A 25,595-nucleotide genomic window follows, 5' to 3' on the forward strand; every position below is an offset into this window, starting at 1 on the left:
GAGGCCTTACAAATAGCTGTGAAAAGAAGAGAAGTGAAAAGCAAAGGAGAAAAGGAAAGACATATCCATTTGAATGCAGTGTTCCAAAGAATAGCAAGGAGAGATAAGAAAGCATTCCTCAGCAATCAATGCAAAAAAATAGAGGAAAACAATAGAATGGGAAAGACTAGAGATATCTTCAAGAAAATTAGAGCTACCAAGTGACCATTTCATGCAAAGATGGGCTCGATAAAGGACAGAAATGGTATGGACCTAACAGAAGCAGAAGATATTCAGAAGAGGTGGCAAGAATACACAGAAGAACTGTACAAAAAAGATCTTCATGAACCATATAATCACGATGGTGTGATCACTCACACCCACCTAGAGCCAAACATCCTGGAATGTGAAGTTAAGGGCCTTAGGAAGCATCACTACAAACAAAGCTAGGGGAGGTGATGGATTCCATTTGAGCAATTTCAAATCCTAAAAGATGATCCTGTGAAAGAGCTGCACGTGATATGTCAGCAAATTTGGGAAACTCAGCAGTGGCCACAGGACTGGAAAAGGTCAGTTTTCATTCCAGTCCCAAAGAAAGGCAATGCCAAAGAATGCTCAAACTACTGCACACTTGCACTCATCTCACACGCTAGTAAAGTAATGCTCAAACTTCTCCAAGCCAGGCTTAAGCAATACATGAGCTGTGAACTTCCTGATGTTCAAGCTGGTTTTAGAAAAGGCAGAGGAACCAGAGATCTAATTGCCAACATCTGTTGGATCATCAAAAAAGCAAGAGAGTTTCAGAAAAACATCTATTTCTGCTTTATTGACTATGCCAAAGCCTTTGACTATGTGGATCACAATAAACTGTGGAAAATTCTGAAGGAGATGCAAATACCAGACCACATGACCTGCCTCTTGAGAAACCTTATGCAGGTCAGGAAGCAACAGTTAGAACTGGACATGGAACAACAGACTGGTTCCAAATAGGAAAAGGAGTACGTCAAGGCTATATATTGTCACCCTACTTATTTAACTTCTATGCAGAGTACATCATGCAAAATTCTGGGCTGGATGAAGCACAAGCTGGAGTCAAGATTGCTGGGAGAAATATCAATGACCTCAGATATGCAGATGACACCACCTTCATGGCAAAAAGCAAAGAAGAACTAAAGAGCCTCTTGATGAAAGTGAAAGAGGAGAGTGAACAAGTTGGCTTATAGTTCAACATTCAGAAAACTAAGATCATGGCATCTGGTCCCATCACTTCATGGGAAATAGATGGGGAAACCATGGAAACAGTGACGGTCTTTTCTTTTTGGGCTCCAAAATCACTGCAGATAGTGACTGCAGCCATGAGATTAAAAGACGCTTACTCCTTGGAAGAAAAGTTATGACCAATCTAGGCAGCATATTAAAAAGCAGAGACATTACTTTGTCAACAAATGCCCATCTAGTCAAGGCTATGGTTTTTCCAGTAGTTATGTATAGATATGCGAGTTGGACTATAAAGAAAGCTAAGTGTGAAGAATTGATGCTTTTGAACTGTGGTGTTGGAGAAGACTCTTGAGACTCTTGTCCCTTGGACTGCAAGGAGATCCAACCAGTCCATCCTAAAGGAGATTAGTCTTGAATTTTCATTGGAAGGACTGATGCTGAAGCTAAACTCCAATACTTCGGCCACCTGATGTGAAGAGCTGACTCATTTGAAAAGACCCTGATGCTGAGAAAGATTGAATGTGGGAGGAGAAGGGGACGACAGAGGATGAGACAGTTGGATGGCATCACCAACTCAATGGACATGAGTTTGAGTAAACTCCAGGAGTTGGTGATAGACAGGGAGGCCTGGCGTGCTGCAGTCCATGTGGTCACAAAGAGTAGGACACAACCAAGTGATTGAACTGAACTGCCTTCTGATGGATAAGGATAGGAGGCTTATGAAAGCTTCCTGATGGGAGAGACTGACTGTGGGGGAAACTGGGTCTTGTTCTGATGGGCGGGACCATGTTCAGTAAATCTTTAATCCAATTTTCTGTTGATGGGTGAGGCTGTGCTCCCTCCCTGTTGTTTGACCTGAGACCAAACTATGGTGGAGGTAATGAAGAAAATGGCAACTGCCTTCAAAAGCTCCTGTGCATGCACTGCTACACTCAGCACCCCCAACCCTGCAGCAGGCCACTGCTGATCCACGCCTCTGCCAGAGATTCCTGAATACTCACAGGCAAGTCTGGGTCAGTCTCTTTTGGGGTCACTGCTCTTTGCTACTCCACATTATCTAAAACAATGGATAAATCCTACATAGTTTAAAATGTTCTGAATAAGCATCTCAAAATCACTGTTGAAAAACTTAAAGTCCAGAAATTCTGAATCAGAGAATGTTAAACCTGGGTCTAAATCTTGAACTCAAGACTTACTGCCTACAATCTCTTGTGATCATCATTTTTTCTTCTCAGGCTCAGTAGCCTCTGTAAACTATATCAACTTTGCGCACTGTTGGAAGAATTAGTAGTTATCTAAGCAAAGCACTCAGCACCAAGGCAGGCACGTGTGGTTACTATTCAGTTACACCTATTGAGCTCTTGCTTCTTTGGGAATTGGACTCCCTCATTTTTTGCTGTTTGCACATAGAGTCTTCTTTCATTATTAAAAACATTCTAAGTTTTTTTTAAGGAGAGGGTGCTCTGGCCCCTCCAGAATGGTCTGTCTTCACTTTTTCAAGTTTGTTTTCCTGATTGATTTCATTTGGGTTGGGAGGTATATTCATTTGCTGGAGTAACTTAAAAGAGAGCTTATTGTCTTTCCAGAACTTACAATTTGGAAGGCTAGAAGTTGAAGATAGAGATGTTGGCAGAGTCTGTTCCTTCTTAAGGCTGTGACGAAGAATCTGTTTCATGCCTCTCCCCTGACTTTTGGTATTTGGCTGGCAGTCTTTGGCTTTCCTTGGCTTGTAGAACCATCACCCCAAACTCTGCATTTATCTTCACACAGTGTGCTCCCTGTGTGCATGTCTGCGTCCAAATTTCCCCTTTTTATAAGGACACCAATATCATATTGGATTAAAGCCCACCCTATTCCAGTATGACTTCATCTTAACTAATTACACCTGCAAGGACACTTTTTCCAAATAAGATCACATTCTAGGTGGGGGATGGGATGCTTCGGACTTCAGCATAAGAATGGGGGGATGAAGCTGGGGCACAAATCAACCCGTAAGAGGTTATAAGACTCTCATCATTTCCATGAGCTTTCTGGACTATAAACTCCAAAGGAAACAAGCAAAACTTAATTATAACTCTAGTTGTCAGTCTTTTTATATTGCAAGCCATCTGCACTGGAGCATGAAGATGTAACTTTATGTATATGAGAGAAAGGGTCTTACCTTCATAGAAACAGTATATCTTCCTAGGTTTTATCTAATTTTTCAAGAAGTAGGGACTCTGTAATTAATGTTTTACATTATTTACTTTCATATATTACAATTAATAGTTCAGATAAAAATCACTTTGTTGACCAGATGGGATTTCAGAAATCTTGCAATGGGAAATAAAAAACATGAGAGCGCTTGGCTAAAAGCTAAAAATGGGTTTTAACTAAATACATAAACATTTTGATGTTGCTCCAAACAAAGAAGCCGCTGGAAGCATTTTTTTCAATGACAAAGTTTTCTTTGGGTAGATATTTTTGTATGGCGGCTTTGTCTCTGTAATCTGATGAAGTGATCCATAGGTCAGGATTGGGGAGCTCAGATGCACAAAAGCTTTGCAGTGAAAATAAAGGAAGTCTCTGTCTGCGCCTCCCAGTTTCCACAGTTCCCTTCCCTCAGGCCACCACTGCTGCCAGGGTCCTTGGTATCCAGAGTCTTAAAAAAAAAGGTACATGTAAACTGACACCGAGGATAGCAGACTGTCCAGCTCCTGGCTTTTTTCTCTTTACCTTGTGTCTTGAAGATCCTGCCTTATTATTAGCTGTTTCATGTGTTGTAATTGCTGCACTCGTGTTTCCAAAATCATGATTCCTCTTTGGGTGGAACATTATCTGTATAAGCAATGCAGTTTTCTCACAGTACTACAATGCGCCCTCTGCCCACCCCCATTTCTATGGAGGGCCCAGAAGGCAGGTTCTTACCTAAAACACAGTATCAAATGGAAAGATAGACTTAACCAAGGTCTTCAATGGTGCCATTGTACTAGAGACGTTCTGCTTGGTGGTTTGCAGTTAAAAGAAAAATCAGGCTTAGGAATTATTGCTTCCCTACACAGCCTCCCTCACTAGTTTCTTTGCTAATAAAATTTACAGGTGAAAGAATCATTAATTCTACAATAGGATTGCTGATAGCCACAGTGACACCCTCCTAGGGCTGGAATGTAATTTATTTGAAACTTCCCTATTGTTCAGCATTTACATGGTTTGTAACTGCTAAACATCAAAACAATGCAGTTATGCACATACCCGTGAATATTTTTTTGGCACAAATTGCCAATTTCCAGGCTTCCCTGGTGACTCAGTGGTAAAGAATTCACCTGCCAATTCAGGAGACATGGGTTCGATCCCTGGTCCAGAAAGATCCCACATGGCGTGGAACAATTAAGCCCATGTGCCACAGCTATTGAGCCTGTGGTCTAAAGATCCGGGGCCACAACTGTTGAGTCTCGCCAGCCCTGAAGCCCGGGCTCCACAATAAGAGAAGCCACTGCAATGAGAAGCCTCCTCACTGCAGCTACAGAGTAGCCCCCGCTTGCTGCAAACAGAAAAGTCCAGGAAACAATAAAGACCCAACACAGCCAAAAATAAATAAATTAAATCACTTTTTTTAAATTGCCAATTTGCATCCCCAGAAATAATTTAAACATTTGTTCTTAACATTTGGGACCATGGGCTTTGAGAATCTGATGGATTTTACCACTCTTCAGAAAAAAATATAAATACACACAAAAATCTTTACACAATTTTAGGGAATTTCCCCCTCAAAAAAGAACTCCAGGTAAAGAAATGAAGCCAACTATGCTCCTACCAACAACGATCCTTGCTCATACCTTCAATTTCTTTTCAAACTACTTACTGATTTGATAGATGAAAAGGTATATCTCTCTTTTCTTAATTTGTATTTTTCGATTCTTATGAAATATGAACACATTTTTGAAAAGTTGACTGGTCATATATGTTTTTTATACATTGCTTATTCACGGCTTTTATATAATTCAGATTTTAACTATAAAATTAAAATTTGTAACTCAGCACTATAAATGGCAACCCACTCCAATATTCTTGCCCAGAGAATCCCATGGACAGAATAGCCTGGTACACTACAGTCCATTGGGTCGCAAAGAGTCAGACACGACTGAGTGACTAACACACAACACTATAAAAGCAAATGATAAATTGGAAACATCCAGCTCGAGGCATTATTCCCTGAACTAAAATAATGGAGTCTTTGAAGTATCAGATTCCAATGTTGTATGTCTCCTATTTGCCACTAGAGGGCAGTATTAGCCCATCTATTATTTTCTGGCTTCTGCAGCACAGACTGCTCAATTTACGGTCTTTAGAAAGTATTTTTCTAAAAAACACTTGCAAAAAGTTATAAATACTTAATTGTTTATATAACACATGATTATTTAAATTTTTGTTAATTTATTTCAACACAAAATGTACAAATGGAATTTCGATCATTATTACCACGCTTAGTCACTCAGTCGTGTCCGACTCTTTTTGACTTCATGGACTGTAGCCTTCCAGGCTCCTCTGTCCACGGGGATTCTCCAGGCAAGAATACAGGAGCAGGTTGCCATGCCCTCCGATCTTCCCAACCCAGGGATTGAACCCAGGTCTCCGGCATTGCTGGTGGATTCTGAGTGAGCCACCAGGGAAGCCCATAATCAGATGAAAACTATGTCTTTATCAGTATTCATTATTACATAGATTTACTGAAACTATCGAGTTTCCCAGGTGACACAGTGGTAAAGAATTCGCCTGCCAATGAGGAGACTCAAGAGACGCAGGTTCAACCCCTGGGTCAGGAAGATCCCCCAGAGAAGGGAATGGCAACCCACTCTAGTATTCTTGTCTGTAGAACTTCATGGACACAGGAGCTGGTGGGCTACAGTTCAAGGGGTCACAAAGAGTCAGACATGACTTAGCAATTAAACAACAACAACAACTGAAACTATTATTACTTTCAGAATTTGTTTAGTGCGATTTATAATTGAAACTTCATAAACCATTAGGATAAACTAAGGAAAACAACTGACTCCTGAAGAAGCTTCTTGAAACGCAACCAGATTAATTCTTGATTCCAAATGTTTTATCCCACTGGCTGACCAGGTACTAAAAGATAAAACATGATCTTTTTCTTTTAATAAATTTTTGCTGATCATTTGCATTTGCAGGGCACTGTTCTGGGGCCTGCAAATATGGTAATGAAGGAAACAGAAATCCCTGACCTCAAAGGGCTTATATGCTAGAAAGGTAGGGCAAGAAGCCTATACAGGCATGTGTGTCTTATATACACACTAGAAGGTTACAGGTGCTGAGACCAAAATAAGACTGGAAAGGGAGATAGCACACTGGGGACATGAGGATACTATTTAAATAGAGTGGCCAGTGGAGATTTCTTGGCTTTCCATATGAACAGAAAGCTTAAAGAACACAGAGTCACAAAGATCCGAAGAAAGATCACTCCGTGCAGAGAAGGAACACGGGCACAAGGGATCTGACTGGTGGGAAACAGCAAGGAATTAGAGTGGCAAGAGAGAAAGTGAGCCAGGAAGAGAAAAGGGGCCAGAGAACAGGGGGCCTTGGCAGCCAGCATCAGGACTCAGGCTTTTCCTCTGACGTAGAGAAAAGTTGGGGCTTGAGAAAAAGTTGGGACTTTAAGAACAGCAGGATACAATCTACGTGCATACGAAGCATCACTCCAACTACCATCTCCAAAACAGACCACAGAGGGACAAGGGCAGAAACAGGAAGACTAGTTTAAAAACTACTATAGTTCATTAGGTGAGAGACAGTGGTGCTGGGCACCATGGTGAGAGCAGCCCAGGAAAGATGTTGAGGCAGACAACATTTGAGGTGCCTGTGAGCAGTTTGAATAGGTAGTTGCATATGGGAGATGGGCATTCAAGGCAGAAGTTCTGGTTGGAAAGACAAATTTGGGACACAAAAAGTATAGAAATAGAATAAAACCACCGAGAGAATGAGTGTAGAAAGGAAAGAAACGTCTGACAACCAAACCCTGGAGCATCCAACATTTAGAAGTCAGGGCCATGAGGACACGCTATCTACAGAGGCTGAGAAAGAGTGTCAAGTGAGACAGGAGAAGGACAAGAATGAGGGGTCTGGAAGCCAGCTGCTTCCAGGAGCAGAAGTGATGCACCATCGGAAGCTGAGGGCAGAGCCTGATGCCTTGATGTCAGCTGGGTGGACTATGTGGCCTTGACAAGAGCAGTGTTCCTGGAATGGTGGGTCCTAAAGCCTGATCAGAGAGAATTACAGAGATAAACAGTAATACAGGAGGCAGCAAGCATGACTGTTATTTCAAGGAATTATGACAGGGCTTCGCAGGTGGCGCTAGTGATAAAGAACCTGTCTGCCAATGCAGGAGATAGATATAAGAGTTGCACGTTAAATCCCTGGGCCTGGAAGATCCCCTGGAGGAGGGCATAGCAACCCACTCCAGTATTCTTGCTTGGAGAATCCTATGGACAGAAGAGTCTGGCGGCTACAGTCCTTAGGGTCTCAAAGAGTCAGACACACCTGAAGCAACTTAGCACGCACGCATACATGAATGACAGAAACAGGACTCAGAAATGAAGCAATAGCTGGAGAAAGATATGAGGTCAAAAGAGGGTTTTCAGAAGATGTGAGAAGAGAGTATGACTTTACATTATTTGCAGTAGAGAGGCGAAAACTGGCGGTTGCAAGTAAGAAATGATACTTTCCAAAGCTATGCCACTGAGTAGGCAAGAGGACAGGATCTAGTGCGAAAGTAGGACTTTAGCCATCTTTAACATGTGGCCAACTGTATGGACCCACACGCCAGGAGGTGGGAACAATTTTTATTGAGAAACTAAGGTCAGTATTCCCCATGGCACTTTATTCTGTATTTTATTGGGGAATGTGCCTTATAGGAGCTGTTTTTATGACAAAGTTAGTACCTTGTCTTCTGATTAAGTTAAAGTAGAGCAGCCTAATTACTCTGCTGACCATTGCTCAAAGCCCCAGTGCATGGATGACGTTGGCTTCAGAAGATGCTGCCTCTCATTATCCAAGACTGGGCTGGGGCAAGGAAGTGACTTCTCAGGACAAACTCCCCACGAGAAAAAGCAGGGTTTTGCCCATAGTATCTTCTGCTGCAGCAGAGAAGCCAGGTTGGCTAGTTCCTTTGTGTCTTCTACTGATTTGATACAAATTGTCCATTTGATAAAATGGACAATTAAAAATAATTGTGGGGGTAGGGAATAGAAGTGCTGCTAAAAATAAATAATTATTAAATCTTTCTAAATTTAGGTTAGCTACCTGGCATATTTGCTGTCCTCTCTGACTGGACAGAATCCACCTGCAATGTGGGAGACCTGGGTTCAATCCCTGGCTTGGGAAGATCCCCTGAAGGAGGGCATAGCAGCCCATTCCAGTATTCTTGCCTGGAGAATCCCCATGGACAGAGGAGCCTGGTGGGCTATAGTCCATGGGGTCACAAAAAGTAGGACATGACTGAGTGACTAAGTGCACTGACTTGACGGTTTCATCCCGGATCTCTATGTGACTCACATTTTCACATCGTTCTATCCTCAAATCCGATGTCACTATCTCAGAGATGTCCTTCCTGGACAGCGACTTAGCCATGGTCTCTACGCTTCATGTTCACCATCCCATCACTCCCTTGCCTTTGCTTTGATGCCCTTGACATTTCTGAAAGTCTGTGAGGTATTTCCTTATCTGGTGTAATCCCTGCCTCCCTGAGGACAGCGAACTTGCCAGTTCTGTTGCTTCTTCTCCCCACACCCAGAACACAGCACAGAGAAGCTGCCCATTAAAGTGTATGTTGAGTGAATGAATTGATGAGAATCAAGGCAGAAGAGAAAGAATGGAGTGCTGGACCCAGCAGGATCACAAAACAATACTTGGGGCATGTTTTTACTAAAAAAAAAAAATGTTCGATATTTTTCTGAAATTCAAATTTAATTGGACAGCCTGCATTTATTTCATTTGGTAGAAAGTATCTACCCCTAGACACTTTCATTATTAGCAGCTCACATCAAACCATTATATAGTTGCCCCTTAATACTGCAGGGGATTGGTTCCAGCACCCCTGCCAATATTGATATCCATGGATGCTCAAGTTCCTTATATAAAATGGTACAGTATTTGCATATAACCTCCCATATTCTTTACATATCCTCCTTTATATTTTAAATCATCTCTAGATCATTTATATAATACCTAATACAAAGTTATACCAAGCATATAGATATAAATACAATGTCAGTGTTGTGTAAATAGTTGCTGACTCAATAGTAAATTCAAATTTTGCCTTTCAGAACTTTCTGAATTTTTTTTCTGTAGAGTCTCAATCTGCAGTTGGTGGAATCCATGGATATAGAACCCAAGGATGTGGAACCAGCATACACAGAAAGCTGACCATACATCCAGTGTAGGTGCTTAATCAAGGTAAACAGGAGGTGGCATGACACAGTGGATACTGCAGAATTAGTGTCAGTTAGCAGCCCTGGGATCATGTGGCTGTCAAATGTTGGTTTTAGGAAACTTACTTTCTTATATGTTATAAATATGATTCAATTATTTGTTCAATAGATACTATGTGCTAAGCATTGGGCTAGCACATAAAAATTATTCCACAATGGAAAAAATGGGAATTCTTGTACACTGTTGGTGGAAGTGTAAATTGGTGCAGCCACTGTGGAAAACAGTATGGAGGTTTCCCCAAAAACTACAAATAGAACTATCATACTGTGCTGTGCTTAGTTGCTCAGTCATGTCCAGCTCTTTGCGACCCTCATGGACTGTAGCCCACCAGGCTCCTCTATCCATGGGGATTCTCCAGGAAAGAATACTGGACTGGGTTGCCATGTCTCCTCCAGGGGATCTTCCCAACCCAGGGATCAAACCCAGATCTTCCACATTGCAGGCAGATTCTTTACCACGTGAGCCACCAGGGAAGCCCCAAAATACTGGAGAGGGTAACCTATCCCTTCCAGGGGATCTTTCTGACCCAGGAATAGAACCAGGGTCTCCTGCATTACAGGTAGATTCTTCACCAGCTGAGCTACCAGGGAAGCACAATGACCCAGCAATTACACTCCTGGGTATATATATTAAAAAAAAAAAAAAACCTCTAACATGAAAAGATACATGCATCCCAACATTCATAGCAGCATTATTTACAAATGCCAAATATGAAAGCAACCTAAATGTCCATCAACAGATGAATGTGTAAAGATTTTCTTTATACACACAGTGGAATACTACTCAGCCATTAAAAGAGTGAAACTTTGCCATCTGTAGCAATATGGATGGACTTGGAGGGCGATAGTCTAAGTGAAGGAAGTCCGACAAAGGAAGACAAAAACTGTAGGATGATTTTTGTGTGGAATCTAAAAAATATAATAGGAAATTCATGTTCAATCCCTGGGCCGGGAAGATCCTTTGGTGTAGGAAATGGAAACCCATTCCAGAATTCTTGCCTGGGAAATTCCATGGACAGAGGAGCCTGGAGGGGTACAGTCTATGGGGATCACAAAGAGTCGGACATGACTGAGCATGCACACACACAGTGAATATAACAAAAAAGCAGAAGACTCACAGATATAGAGAACAACAGTGGTTACCCAGAGGGGAGAAGGAAGGGGGAGGGGCAAGATAGAGGAGGGGATTAACAGGTACAAACTGTTAGGTATAAACTAAACTATAAGGGCATATTGTACAATATGGGGGATACGATCAATATTTTATAATAACTATAAAGTGAAAGTAAAGTCACTCAGTCATGTCCGACTCCTTGTAATTCCATGGACTGTAGCCTACCAGGCTCCTCCGTTCAGGGGATTTTCCAAGCAAGAGTACTGGAGGGGGTTGCCATTTCCTTCTCCAGGGAATCTTCCCGACCCAGAGATCGAACCCAGGTGCCCCGCATTATAGGCAGAAGCTTTACTGTCTGAGCCACCAGGGAAATCACAATAACTATAATAACTATAAGTTAATAATAACTATAAGTGGAGTATAACTTTAAAATTATGAATCACTATATTGTACACCTGTAACTTAAATAATATTATACAACTATACTTCAATTTAAAAATTCTCACACTAACTATAAGAAAAGTAGATTATTCCACCACGGATCATTTTCCTACTTTTTTCTCATTTTTTCCTCTTACCTAATTGACAACATCTTGCAAATTAATTACCTTCCTCAAAATTTTATTCATTCATTCTTGCCAAGAATCATGAAAGAAGACAGTTAGGTTTTTACTGAAGGACAGATGATTCTATGGGCAGGAATTACTTATACACTAAATGAGTCTCTCAGTCTAACTGTACCTGAAGGATTTCTCTCCACTATCTTCTTAATCCCCTCACCCTAATGTAAGATCACAGTCTCAAGAACTTGTACTGTTTCTATGTATTCTATTATCTTCATCGGTAACATATATTAATAAAATGCATATTAAAAATAAATATATTTCCACTGCCATCAGTTTCCCTTGCAAACCTGAGTGATGGTTTCTCTCATGAGTTCTCAAAAAGACATGTTTTTTAACATGGCTGCCTTTTCTTTCTTGTCTAGATCTCTTTTTCTTTGCTTTTGTTCATTAACAAAATGGGTTACTTTAGGCTCCACAAACCACCCACTCCACATCACAGGTGTTTTGTGGGGAAAAAGGAAGGGTGTGGCATTAAGTAGCACAAATTCATGAATAATCTCCTATAAGATAAATACCATTTATAAGATAAATACCATTTATTTATAAGGTAAATAACCATTTATCATAAATCTCTTAATGGACATCTGCACATTTGTTCTCATACTTGACAGTGAAGAGGAGTTTAGTAAAAACACATTTATAAGGAGGAAGAAGTGAGCATTCCTTCAAAAACTAGGAACGTTTTTCTCCATTGCAGTAGTGAAGAGCAAACTGAAATGAACAAACCAGAACTGCTTGGCCAGGCTTTAATCACCCTGTGGTTCTAACTCTTGGAGCAGGCATTACGGAAGGAATGTACTCTCCTTACAGGAAATGGCTTTGTGCTTTCTTCAGTGGTGACTGTAGTTATTTGACTGTTAGAAAGCTTATCTGAGAGGCCTTCATTCTGGGGTCCCTGGGCCCAACCTACCCATTAGGCAATTCCAACAAGGAACAAAAGACCCATTGAAAATGAAAGAAGAGGAAGAGTCAGCCTGGAAGTGGCAAGGGGAAGATGGACATTGAGAGCAACTCAGAAAAACAAGGAGCCTGTGCAGCCTTCTCCCACGCTTCTTCCTAAGGGCTCCGTGTAGGAAACACGGAATCCCTCCCAGCAGCCCCTCAGGGGGCTACACTCCCAAAGGTAAGCCTTCTCACTGCCAAAACCTCAAACACTGCGATAATACCATCATTACGGTCTTGCCTAAAAGTTTACTGTATAGTTTTACAGCTTAAAAATTCTTGAAACTGAAAAAACCCAATTGATGTAAATTACATTAATAGGCCCCAGGATTAGGGAGCCAGATCTGTCTGGCAGCCTGGGAAATTTTACCATCCTACACTCAGCTATGCTCAGAAACCCTTCTGCTTATTTATGTTCTAGAATTGCTGACACTTCTTAGGGAGGGCCCCTACCCCGTTAAGAGAGAAAACCACAGATATAACTCAGACTTTCAGAGCACAGGCCCAAGCATTTTAAACTTTCTCCGCTCCCTCGGCTCTTCTTCAAGATGGCAGCTCAGAGAGTGGTGGTGGGGTCCCGGGTACATGATCACCATCCCCTGCCTTCCATGTCCTATTTCAAGCATGGAGCCACACCTGGCATCTCCTGGGCCTGAGGAACTGTCGAGTCTTTCTCAACTGGGTCTGCTGAGGTCTGACCGTTGACTTCATTTTACCTCCACCCCAGGTGGGCCCACCCTTGCTTAGTGTCACGTTGCCCTACTGGAGTCACACCCCTCCTTTTAATTTCACCCAATGCCCTTAGCTATCTAGACAGTTCTCGACAGTATTCTCAGAAGTTTCTAGAAAGGGATATTCAGGGGAATCAGGCTCTCACTCCATCTACTTGACTCTGCAGTTGTTCACACGGTCATGAGAAGAATCACCTTGTGAGATTCCTTCTCTCAATAAGAAATGGCGCAAAAGCCACCCTTCTTTCACCTCTTCTCTCCCTCCACCTGAGCGTTTCCACGTTCAGCACTGTAGTCTAGAAAAGTCCCCCAGAAACTTTGTCACCATGTGTTCCCTCTGCTTCTGATACCTCCTTCCTCCCACAAGGACGGGGTCTAACCAGGACGTACCTACAGAATCCTCATGATGCACTCGGTTCAAAGGGTGCCCAGATGGAGCCCATACTCCACTTCTCTGAAGCTTTTGATGTCATGGTTCAGGCTTGAAGGTGAAAGACTAAAAGAGAAAAAATGATTCTAAGACAAAACAGAAGTACATCTGTTCAATATTATATAAAATATGATTTCTTTATATCTATTTCCTCAGAAGCAAGATTTCTGAATTCCTTTCAAAAGTTCCTTCACTACTTTTCGCTTCCTAATATGCCAGCATATCTTTATTCCAAACAGAACTTTTCATTATCTTATTTGAAAAACAAAACAAACCCACCTAACTCCAAGATTTGGCATCACGTCAAAAGCAGCCAGCAGTGTTAGAATGGAGGCAGCAGAAGAACCACATGTGAGAAATGAAACACAGGGTTTGATTCATAGAGAACATGATTCATGGAATTTGAGGCAAATACAAGTATTTTTGAAAAATTCAAGGCCAGCATTATTAATGAAGTAGATTAGCTTTATATGATGGTGAACATACACTCTTACTTTAATAATCTTCAATATCATACAGTGAGCACATACCTGCCAGTTTCAAAAGGTGAGCACTGCCCTATGAAACTTATCATGTAAGACCAGTTTTTCTAGCTTCTTTTAAAAATTAATCTTCTAATGCTTAACTGAATGAAGCTTTAGTATGACTCAAGGTCCTTTGATTTACTTTAGGAATTCAGTCCAAATATTGATGCAATTTTTGGCACAAAGAGTCGTTTGCAAGGTCATGGGCTATAAGCAAAAAGACTAGCTTTCTCATTACTTGTCATTTCTAGATAGCATATGTTCTTTCGAATATTAATTAGGACTCAGAGAAAAGTTGGAGATCACTTCTAGAGCCTCCTTATTAAAACCTCAAACAGATGCCAGGTGAAAAAAATTTGCATAGTGACTGTTACAGGTACTATTTCTACAAGTCATTTCTAAGCAAAATAAATGTTATTTAATTAAACTTATTTAAATATCTGCTTCTTATCACTTTTAGTAGATTCTCTTCAGTATTTACAAAACAGTGTCACTGTCTTCCATGGATGGCTTAGATTCACAATCAAAAAGAGTAAGTTTCTGCTTTGGTATCTCCAGAGTTTTAAAAGGGAGGGAAAAGAGTTATGCAGCTATGATGAGATGTTTTGAAAAATAAAGCTATGAAGAAATTCTGGGGAAAACAAGCATAAATAGGAGTGATAATTTTCTAAGAATATCAGGTTTGCTTATGCTCCTTAAGCTTTCCTGAAACTGTTAACCAGGATGTAAAATGTCATTGAGAAAAAACAGTATTTTAGGGACTAGAACTTCTTCAGTCCTATTTTTCATTTTTTTAATTTCAAAATCCACTTTTCTGGAACAAAGAGACAGTAGGCATGCATATTTCATTATAAACTTCTACAACTCTTGGTTGATTCCTGTATTAATACACCATGAACAAATTTCTGCATATGCTTATTCACTTAAAGAATCCATCTTCAATTCAGGAGACCCCGGTTCAACTCCTGGGTCAGGAAGATCCCCTAGAGAAGGGATAGGCTACCCACTTCAGTATTCTCAGGGTTCCCTTGTGGCTCAGCTGGTAAAGAATCTTCCTGCAATGTGGGAGACCTGGGTTTGATCCCTGGGTTGGGAAGATCTCTTGGAGAATGGAAAGGCTATCCACTCCAGTATTCTGGCCTGGAGAATTTCCCAGGACTATATAGTCCATGGGGTCGCAAAGAGTCGGACATGACTGAATGACTCTCACTTCACATTCATTCCAACACACAAACATGGACACACATACACACCAGATTACAAGCTAGGGCAGGGATAGTATCTTAATCTCTTTTAATATCCCATAATTCTTATTCCAGTTCTTGTAAGCAGTAGATGCTTAAAAAATGTACATCAAGTTTAACTGAAGTTTGCTTCAGTGGTTTAAAACTTTAGCTCATATTTTCTATAGAGCTAATACATGGTGAACTTGACATAAGCAAACACTTAAAAAGAGAGAATTCCTAAATAGCTAAAAAAATTTCCATAATTTTATGGTACACTGACATGGTATGCAGGCTAAATTTTATTTGTTCATCAGTCCTATTATTATACTTTGGTTCAGCAGAAATTTTGCTGGTAAGTCAGTATGGCAAATTTCCAGGGTTTTAGATTGTCTATGCAAAACCTGAAGCTGCGTTGACAAAAGGTATATCAAAGAAACCGATTGCACTGGCTTCTGATTAAATTAGGACTGGATAAGCTTTATTGCCTTCCTTTTTAATATCTTGCCACTGAAGGCTCAGTGCAGGAAGGTTGAATTTAATTGTGTTATATCATGTTTCAGAAAGTACGGCTGTCCTTCCAGATTCTACCCACTTTTCCCTCTAGGATAATTTTCTTTAATTAAAGAGATAAGTGTCTGCCTTTTTTCTTTCTTTTTTTTTTTTTTTTTTGGCATCAAGAGTGGCTCAAAATTAAAGACCTAGAAAAAGCAATGCACACATGTGGGATAAAGACAAAAGAATATAGCTTTGATGAAGCAGAGTAACTAGAGAGGAAGGAAGGAAGGAAAGGGATTAAAGAAGTGAAAGATACTTAAATGAAAATGAAAAACAAAAATAGCTGGAGAAGTGAGTTTTTGAGGATTTACAGACAGTACATAGGCAGAGCTGGGATTCTGCCTCTTCTTAATTTGGTTACTCTGAGACACTTATCACCGTCTTGCCCGCTATAGTTCTCAGAGAGTGTTGGTCGTACTTCTCAAAACTGAGTGTGCCTATGAACCACCTGAGGATAGGATCTTATGAAAGTGCAGATCCTAATCCAGTGAGTCTGTAGTGGATCCTGAGAATCTGCATTTCTCACAAACTTCCAAGTGATGCTGATGTCCTCTGGGGACCACACTCTTGAGTACTAAGGTGTTAGCTGACACAGTTCAGAATGAACGGGTTTCTCCATGTTGGCAATCTTGACATTTTAGGCTGAATGATTCTTTGTTGTGTGGAGATGTTCTATGCACTGTAGGGTATTTAGCAGCATCCTTGTCCTCTGCCTACTAGATGCCAGCAGTAAATCCCCCCATTGTGACTATCAAAAATATCTTCAGACACTGCTAAATGTCCCCTGGGAGGCAGAACCACCCTAACTGAGACCACTGAAATATATTAAGACATGTGGGGCTATAATGGAGAAAGGCTGCTAGATAAAATGCATGTATCTTTATAAAAGCAGCCCTATGTCTTCCAGTTCTGTTCCAGCCCTAACCCTTGCCCAACCTTGGCCTGCCTTTAGAAGCAGTTGTGGGAGCCTTTATGCCAACACCTCAGATGAAAATATTACAACTCAGGCAACTGCAGCCTGGCCTCCCTCCAGGGAAACCTGCCATCGGAGGGTTACCCACTCTGTTTTCTGCAGAGCTGGAAAGATCTGAGAATATTCTTAACATCTAGGAGGAATAAAATTCTTTATATCTTTTCTTAGGGTTTAGATAAATGTTAACTAGTAGAAATTTTTACTATTTTCAGCAATATTAAATATATCACCTATACAGTGTTATCCCAGAGATTCATTATAACTAGGGAAGCAAATAGCAAACATTTTTTACAATATTTCAGAAAAATAAGGGAAGTTAGAGTGGCCTTTAGGCTGAATTTGAGTTTCTTCTTCATGTCAAAAAGGGTAGTAAAATAATATTTTAAAATCATTTCGATATTGCCATTTTCTTTTTCTTCTCCATTTGACAACCAAATTAGTCAAATTTTGTTTTCCTTTACCTTCTCCATTTATTCTGTGATTCAATTATATTGAATAAATTCAATTGACTATTTCTTGGGCTCAATAAAAGACAGAAATGGTATGGACTTAACAGAAGCAGAAGATATTAAAAAGAGGTGGCAAGAATACACAGAAGAACTGTACAAAAAAGATCTTCACAACCCAGATAATCACAATGGTGTGATCACTGACTGAGAGCCAGACATCCTGGAATGTGAAGTCAAGTGGGCCTTAGAAAGCATCACTACAAACAAAGCTAGTGGAGGTGATGGAATTCCAGTTGAGGTATTTCAAATCCTGAAAGATGATGCTGTGAAAGTGCTGCACTCAATATTTCAGCAAATTTGGAAAACTCAGCAGTGGCCACAGGACTGGAAAAAGTCAGTTTTCGTTCCAATCCCAAAGAAAGGCAATGCCAAAGAATACTCAAACTACCGCACAATTGCACTCATCTCACACACTAGTAATGTTCAAAATTCTCCAAGCCAGGCTTCAGCAATATGTGAACCATGAACTTTCAGATGTTCAAGCTGGTTTTAGAAAAGGCAGAGGAACCAGAGATCAAATTGCCAACATCTGCTGGATCATGGAAAAAGCAAGAGAGTTCCAGAAAAACATCTCTTTCTGCTTTATTGACTATGCCAAAGCCTTTGACTGTGTGGATCACAATAAACTGTGGGAAATTCTGAAAGAGATGGGAATACCAGACCACCTGACCTGCCTCTTGAGAAACCTGTATGCAGGTCAGGAAGCAACAGTTAGAACGGGACATGGAACAACAGACTGGTTCCAAATAGGAAAAGGAGTACATCAAGGCTGTATATTGTCACCCTGCTTGTTTAACTTATATGCAGAGTACATCATGAGAGACACTGGGCTGGATGAAGCACAAGCTGGAATCAAGATTGCCAGGAGAAATATCAATAACCTCAGATATGCAGATTACACCACCCTTATGGCAGAAAGTGAAGAGGAACTAAAAAGCCTCTTGATGAAGGTGAAAGAGGAGAGTGAACAAGTTGGCTTAAGGCTCAACATTCAGAAAACAAAGATTATGGCATCTGGTCCCAACATGTCATGGGAAATAGATGGGGAAACAGTGAAAACAGTGTCAGACTTTATTTTTCTGGGCTCCAAAATCACTGCAGATGGTGATTGCAGCCATGAAATTAAAAGATGCTTACTCTTTGAAAGAAAAGTTATGACCAACCTAGATAGCATATTGAAAAGCAGAGACATTACTTTGCCAACAAAGGTCCATTTAGTCAAGGCTATGGTTTTTCCTGTGGTCATGTATGGATGTGAGAGTTGGACTGTGAAGAAAACTGAGCACCGAAGAATTGATGCTTTTGAACTGTGGTGTTGGAGAAGACTCTTGAGAGTCCCTTGGACTGCAAGGAGATCCAAGCAGTCCATTCTGAAGGAGATCAGCCCTGGGATTTCTTTAGAAGGACTGATGCTAAAGCTGAAACTCCAGTACTTTGGCCACCTCATGCGAAGAGTTGACTCATTGGAAAAGACTCTGATGCTGGGAGGGATTGGGGGCAGGAGGAGAAGGGGCCTACAGAGGATGAGATGGCTGGATGGCATCGATCCAGTCCATCCAGTCCATCACTGACTCGATGGACGTGAGTCTGAGTGAACTCTGGGAGTTGGTGATGGACAGAGAGGCCTGGCGTGCTGTGATTCATGGGATCGCAAAGAGTCAGACACGATTGAGCAACTGAACTAAACTACTAAATTACAAACTGAATGGAAGATAGATAAATAAGATAGGGTCTCTAACCTCAAAGACATTATCTATTTAGTTAAGGTAAAACTAACACAAACAAAACAACCAGAGAAAAATGCAAACAGTTCTGAGAAATGGGATGCTGCTAAGTCACTTCAGTCATGTCTGACTCTATGCGACCCCATAGACGGCAGCCCAGCAGGCTCCCCCATCCCTGGGATTCTCCAGGCAAGAACGCTGGAGTGGGTTGCCATTTCCTTCTCCAATGCATGAAAGTGAAAAGTGAAAGTGAAGTCGCTCAGTCATGTCCGACTCTTAGCAACCCCATGGACTGCAGCCTACCAGGCTCCTCCGTCCATGGGATTTTCCAGGCAAGAGTGCTGGAGTGGGGTGCCATCCTGCTTTATCAGTCAGCAAGCTGCACCAGCCATTGCAGCCACCATGGATGGTGAGCTAGTGAGTCCTGAGGAACTCAGAAAGGAAAGAATACCTGACATCTAGCAGCCATCAGACTGTAGCCACTCCCTATGGTGAGCCCTGAGGAAAGGAAGCTCAGGATCTGAAAACAGGATACTGGCCCCGGGTAGATGAGGTGCATATCAAAGGAATGATTTAAGAAAGCCTAGACTCTTGCATTTTCCCATATATAGAAAAGCACCTCCCCTCTCCCCCATCTCCTTGGAGCAGTTCTCTTAGGGTTATTTGAGATGCTCTCTCCCAGGCTTGGAGTCCTAAAAGTGAAGTGAAAGTCACTCAGTCATGTCCAACTCTTTGCAACCCAATGGACTGTGTAGTCCATGGAATTCTCCAGGCCAGAATACTGGAGTGGGTAGCCATTCCCTTCTGCAGGGAATCTTCCCAACTCAGGAATCAAACCCAGGTCTCCCACATTGCAGCAGATTCTTTACCAGCTGAGCCACCAGGGAAGCCCTGGAGTCCTAAAATTGCCACCAAATAAATCATAACTCTCAACTTTTAGGCTGCAGGTATTTTTTTAAGTAGACAGTTCTAAAACTCCTGACTCTTGAGCACTGTCCCTCATGTAAAAGGCTCCCAACTAATCCTTGTGGAGTGAGTGGACCAACCATGAGTGCTCTGGTTTCCAAATGCCAACAAGGCTGACAGATGGAGGCCCACCAGGGTGATACCGGTCAGAGAAGGCCTCCTGGTGAGCCCTGCACTGAAACCTCTGCTTTGCCTCAGCAAAGCCTGGTTTCCAGCACACAAGGCTGTGTCCCTGGAATGACCCCAACACCCCCTCCCCTGCCCCATTAAAATGCCTGCCTGAGAAAGCACAATGCTGCCAGCAAATATACTGCTTCCCTGCCAACCCCTGAGGATGGGCTTTGACCTCCCTTTCATAGAGCATTTCCTTAAAAAGGGCTCACAATTGCTAATCCTTCCTCTGTTCCTGGGAGATGTACTGCTTCTCCTACAACCTGGGAGTGTCTTCCTAGAGGACCTGGGAGCCATTCCTTTGAAGTGTAAACATCCAAGGATGGGGCCCCAGTCTCCCAGTCTCCACAGGCAGGAGGCGGAACCCTAATGCCATCATTGCCAGCCAGTGCCCAGAGCTGTCTAGGCACATTTCCACGGTTTCACTGGATCCCCTGCCCTTTCTCCTCCCTACTTTCCTCTGTTAAATGCCTGGTCACCTCTACACAAGTCAGAAAGGAGCTCAGCTCTTTCCCCTACTGTCAGTAGCTACGGAATCAGATTCGTTTTCACAGCTTTAACTCCTGTCCAGCTTTGTTTACCCTTGACAGGGTGAAGGTGATTGGGACAACAGAATTTCCCTGTCACGGGTTCCTTTGATGAGCCTTCTACATTCCATTTCTAGATGTTGTTAGTGCCTGGCATTCCAAGTTCTCTGCAACCCAGTCACTCCCTACCACCAGCTCCCCTGTACCTGATGATTGTTTCTCCATCAGTGTCTCATTTGAGGAGTGTGGTCCTGGGGGCGTGTGGTTGCACACGCCTGGAGGGAGCTCATATCTGAAGTCACCCCACTGTATCTAACTCCCTTCAGTGCTCAGAAACAGTGGCCCACACCACGAGCCCCTACTAGCAAATTAACTGAAATTTCTGCTCCTCCCAGGTTTGGTGGAGAGGGAACGACTTCTCAGTTCAGAGATGAAAACACTGACCTTGGTGCCGCCTCCTTCCCCATCTGTCCTGTGCCCCTAAGATCAGAGAGAAAGAACCCAAGAGGACCTGGACCTCCTTCAGTACAACCTCCCCACATCATAATTGAGGAGATGAAGTCCCGGGGCTTACAGCTACTGCAACTACCGCGGCCACTTTCACTCTTGCATACGTACCCTGCACCAGGAATTGTTTCAAATGAGCCACAAATGGCACCATTCTCCCCATTTTACAAAGGAAAATGCTGAGGCTCAAAGAAATCAAGAGTCTTACCTGAGGCTATGCAACCAACAAGAGGCAGAGCTGGAACTTAAACTCACTTTTTAAAAAAAACTTAACCAAATTTCCAAACATTTCACAAATATGCCTCAAGTTTAGTAAAATATTAATACTACCACCCCATTTTGTCAGATACATTTTTAAAATGTGTACAAAATTATTAGGCCTGTGGATGTGGGTGATAGAGACCATGACATATAGTTAAAAGTTTTCACAAAGATTTATGTCAATTTACCCATAATCACATTTTTCTTAAATTTGGCAAAATTTCAGCAATAGTACATTTGAAAGATGAAAACTGTAAGATAACATGTTACCCTAAGAAAAGCTATTGCTTGTAAATTGTGTTTTATGTACCTCGGTTCAATAAAAGTCTAATTTAGTAAAGAACTTTGTATATATCAAAAATTCCATAAGGGGGCAACATGGTGCCATCACATATTTCACATTAAAAAGAAAAAAAAAGCTATTTTACATTTTTTAAAAAACCCTCTTTAACTGCAAAAATTTCCAGAACCACAACCACAGCTTACTCCAAAAATAATATGCTAAGAACTGATTTTAAGAATTACTGCCAGGAATTCCAAGTTCTATGAAACCTTTCCAATGGCAATTAGAGCTACATATCAGAAGCATAAAAGAATATTAAGAACTAAAGTTATACCTTGGGCAAGTTATACCTCTTTGGGTCTACATGTTCTTATTTATAAAATGGGCCTAATCCCACCTGCTTGCTAGAGAGTGAAGTGAGTGAAAGTCATTCAGTCATGTCCAACTCTTTGCGACCCCATGGACTATACAGTTCATGGAATTCTCCAGGCCAGAATACTGGAGTGGGTAGCCTTTCCCTTCTCCAGGGGATCTTCCCAACACAGGGATCAAACCCAGGTCTCCTGCATTGCAGGTGGATTCTTTACCAACTGAGCCACAAGGGAACCCCAAGAATACTTAAATGGGTAGCCTATCCCTTCTCTAGGGGATCTTCCTGACCCAGGAATCGAACTGGGGTTTCCTGCACTGCAGGCAGATTCTTTACCAACTGAGCTATCAGGGAAGCCACTGATAGCTTACTAGAGAGGGCTGGAAGAAATTCCCAATGTAACACTCTGTTGCCATGTAAGATTTGATTAAAAATCTTGCCTGGAAAATCCCATGGACGGAGGAGCCTGGTGGGCTACAGTCCATGGGGTCTCTAAGAGTCGGACATGACTGAGCGACTTCACTTTCACTTTTCACTTTCATGCATTGGAGAAGGAAATGGCAACCCACTCCACTGTTCTTGCTGGAGAATCCCAGGGACGGGGGAGCCTGGTGGGCTGCCGTCTATAGGGTCGCATAGAGTCAGACACGACTGAAGCGACTTAGCAGCAGCAGCAGCAGGTTAATTCAAGAAGATGGTGGCATCACCTGCTTACTTCCAAGATTCTCAAGATGACCTAAACCCAGAAGCATAAAGCAGGAGATAACCTCCTGCAATTTCTTGATATAAAGGAAACCAAGGTCCTTCCTCAAATCCAATTTGCCCCCAACAGGGATTAGGGGCCACCTGGAGACATGACTCAGAACCAGTGGCACCTAGGTGAACGAGCTCCATCAGGACTTGGGGGTTTTCCACTGGGCCACAAGTAAAAGTAGCCAATAACTGTAGATTGTAGACCTGTCACAGATTAAATTTATGCATTTAAAACTGCTCTTGAGATTATCATACTAAATGAAATCAGAAATAGAAAGACAAATACATTATATCACTTTTATGTGGAATCTAAAATACGACACAAATGAACTTATTATCTACAAAACAGAAAGAAGCAGACTCAAAGATATAGAGAATGGACATGAGGTGTCCAGGGGGAGGCTGGGGCAACATGTGGTTGCCGAGTGGGGGAAGGATCGATTGGTAGTTTGGAGAAGGACACGGCAACCCACTCCAGTATTCTTGCCTGGAAAATCCCATGGACAGAGGAGCCTGGCAGGCTACAGTCCATGGGGTCACCGAGTTAGACACGACTGAGCAACTCCAATGTCACTTTCTTTCTTTTGAGATTAGCAGAGACAAACTCGTACATATAGAATGAATAAACAACAAGGTCCTACTGTATAGCATAGAGAACTATATTTAATATCCTGTGATAAGCCATATGGAAAAGAATATTAAAAATGTGTATATCAATATATGTAAAACTGAATCACTTAGCTGTAAAACAGAAACTAATACAACATTGTAAATCAACAGTACATCAATAAAAAAATTTTTAAACAAAAAATAAAAATGGCCTTTGATTAACATTTTTGAAGGTAAGTTTACAGACTTTCATGAAATGATGTGCCAAGTAGGTTGACTTGATTTACTCACCTGCTTTTCACGTTGAAGGTAGAAACTTTAGGTGTTGAAGGCCAGGGCAATACCGACTGATGCTAATGATTCAACCATGAATACCTTGCTTTGCACATCATATTTAAGAAAACTAACTTTGAATACTGCCTTACTGTTTGTGACTTTATGTAAGCATATAGCTTTGAAAGTGAAAGTGTCAGTCATTCAGTCGTATCTGACTCTTTGTGACCCCAAGGACTATAGCCCGCCAGGCTCCTGTGTCCATGGAATTCTCTAGGCAAGAATATTGGAGTGGGTAGCCATTCCCTTCTCCAGGGATCTTCCTGACCCAGGGGTAGAACCCAAGTCTCCTGCTCTGCAGGCAGAGTCTTTAGCATCTGAGCCATCAGGGAATGTTGCTCCACAGTTTAGGATTTTAGGTACGTGTTAATCTCTAGAACTAATTCTGAAAGCATTTTGAAATTCCATTATTTAAGTTGCCTTGCTTATGTGAGGGCAGTTTTTTTTACCCATCTCAAAATGAGAGTACTAAAAATCAAATGAGTCCAACATCTTGGAGATTCCCACCAAATCCCTTGGTAACCAGATGTAAGTCATCAGTCAGGGTCCCTGAAGAATTGATAGGGTGAGAGTAGGTTATTTAGCCTAAATCATAATATGAATTTTCAAAGGGGGTCCCTGGGAGATAAAAATCTGTTTAGCATTTTCCACAGATGTTATATATTTTAGAGACAGGGATGGAAAACATCTCATTCCATAAAATTCATCAGTTGGTGAAGAAAAAAGGCTTCCCAGATGGCTCTAGTGGTAAAGAATCTGCCTGCCAATGCAGGAGACATAAGAGATATGGGTTCCACCACTGGGTTGGGAAGATGCCCCGGAGGAGGGAATGGTAACCCACTCCAGTATTCTTGCCTGGAGAATCCCCATGAACAAAGGAGCCTGGTGGGCTACAGTTCATAGGGTTGCAAAGAGTTGGACACGACTGAAGCAACTTAGCATGCACACAAGCATGCACAAGGAAGAAAAATATATATAATCTTTAGCCAGAGTTATAATAGGCCCAACCCTTAAGGAAAAAAAAAACAAAAACCAGAGCATGGGTTCATCCATCTACTGAGTCATTATTTGCACATTCAAAACTTGCAGGTATCAAATGTACATATTTGCTTTGAAAAGAATTTTTGGAGCTGGAAAATGTTCTACTCCTGGTGACAACTTTGCCATCTCCTGACTTTTGTTCTACCATAAGTAAACATTTCTCAAGAGAAATTTTAATTCTTACAACTTTAAGGGTTCTTACTACCGTGCTACCAAAAAAAAAAAAAAAAAAAAACCATGGCAAAAAACAAAAGAATTTTGCGCCTCTGGGTCCCACCCTCCTCCATAAAGCTTCACTTTGGATTTGATTCTGAGTGCTGACCCTCTGGCAAGGTGCAAAAGAAAGTTCTCGAGGAGCAGTGAGAGAAGGCAAAGCAGAAAAAGGAAAGTAGGATACAGCAAAGGGAAAATGTTCTATTTGTATTCAAAGAAAATCCTGTGACTATGGTGTTGTGATTGAAAAGAGCTACCCTTTGGGCAGGAGATATAAAGGCACAGGGTATAATACATATGAGTGCTATTTGGGGAAGAGTTCAGAGACTATTTGAAATCAGAGTTGTCCTAGACCCAGGTTTTGTCTTTGGAGTTAACAAATTCTTTCGCTAGGCTCTGTGGTGTGTGGCTTCAGAAAGTCTTAGCACCATCTACAGCCTTCTTCACTTAGGCTACACACACACACAGACACAGACACACACAGACACACACACACACACAGACACACACACACACATACATATGTT

At 41.6% G+C, this 25,595-nt stretch overlaps 2 long non-coding RNA genes across 3 annotated transcripts in view; one reads left to right on the plus strand and one right to left on the minus strand.

Moving 5' to 3' along the window:
* The first annotated feature begins 2,019 nt into the window (after positions 1-2,019).
* On the plus strand, positions 2,020-21,727 carry LOC129643941 (uncharacterized). 2 transcript variants are annotated; one of them, XR_008710614.1, is made up of 2 exons: positions 2,020-2,210; positions 21,094-21,727. It is a non-coding gene; the product is annotated as an uncharacterized LOC129643941 (long non-coding RNA). The 2 variants fall into 2 exon arrangements; XR_008710615.1 differs by lacking the exon at positions 2,020-2,210 and adding an exon at positions 18,972-19,587.
* LOC129643940 (uncharacterized) overlaps positions 3,441-25,595 on the minus strand; it is a 74,913-nt gene continuing 52,758 nt past the window's right edge. The window contains exons 3-4 of the long non-coding RNA XR_008710613.1: positions 13,484-13,589; positions 3,441-3,838 (exon numbers count right to left, since the gene is read on the minus strand). This is a non-coding gene — a long non-coding RNA (uncharacterized LOC129643940). The remainder of the gene's footprint in view (positions 3,839-13,483; positions 13,590-25,595) is intronic.

Source organism: Bubalus kerabau, chromosome 2 (assembly GCF_029407905.1).
Source record: "Bubalus kerabau isolate K-KA32 ecotype Philippines breed swamp buffalo chromosome 2, PCC_UOA_SB_1v2, whole genome shotgun sequence".
Taxonomy (NCBI): Eukaryota; Metazoa; Chordata; class Mammalia; order Artiodactyla; family Bovidae; genus Bubalus; species Bubalus kerabau.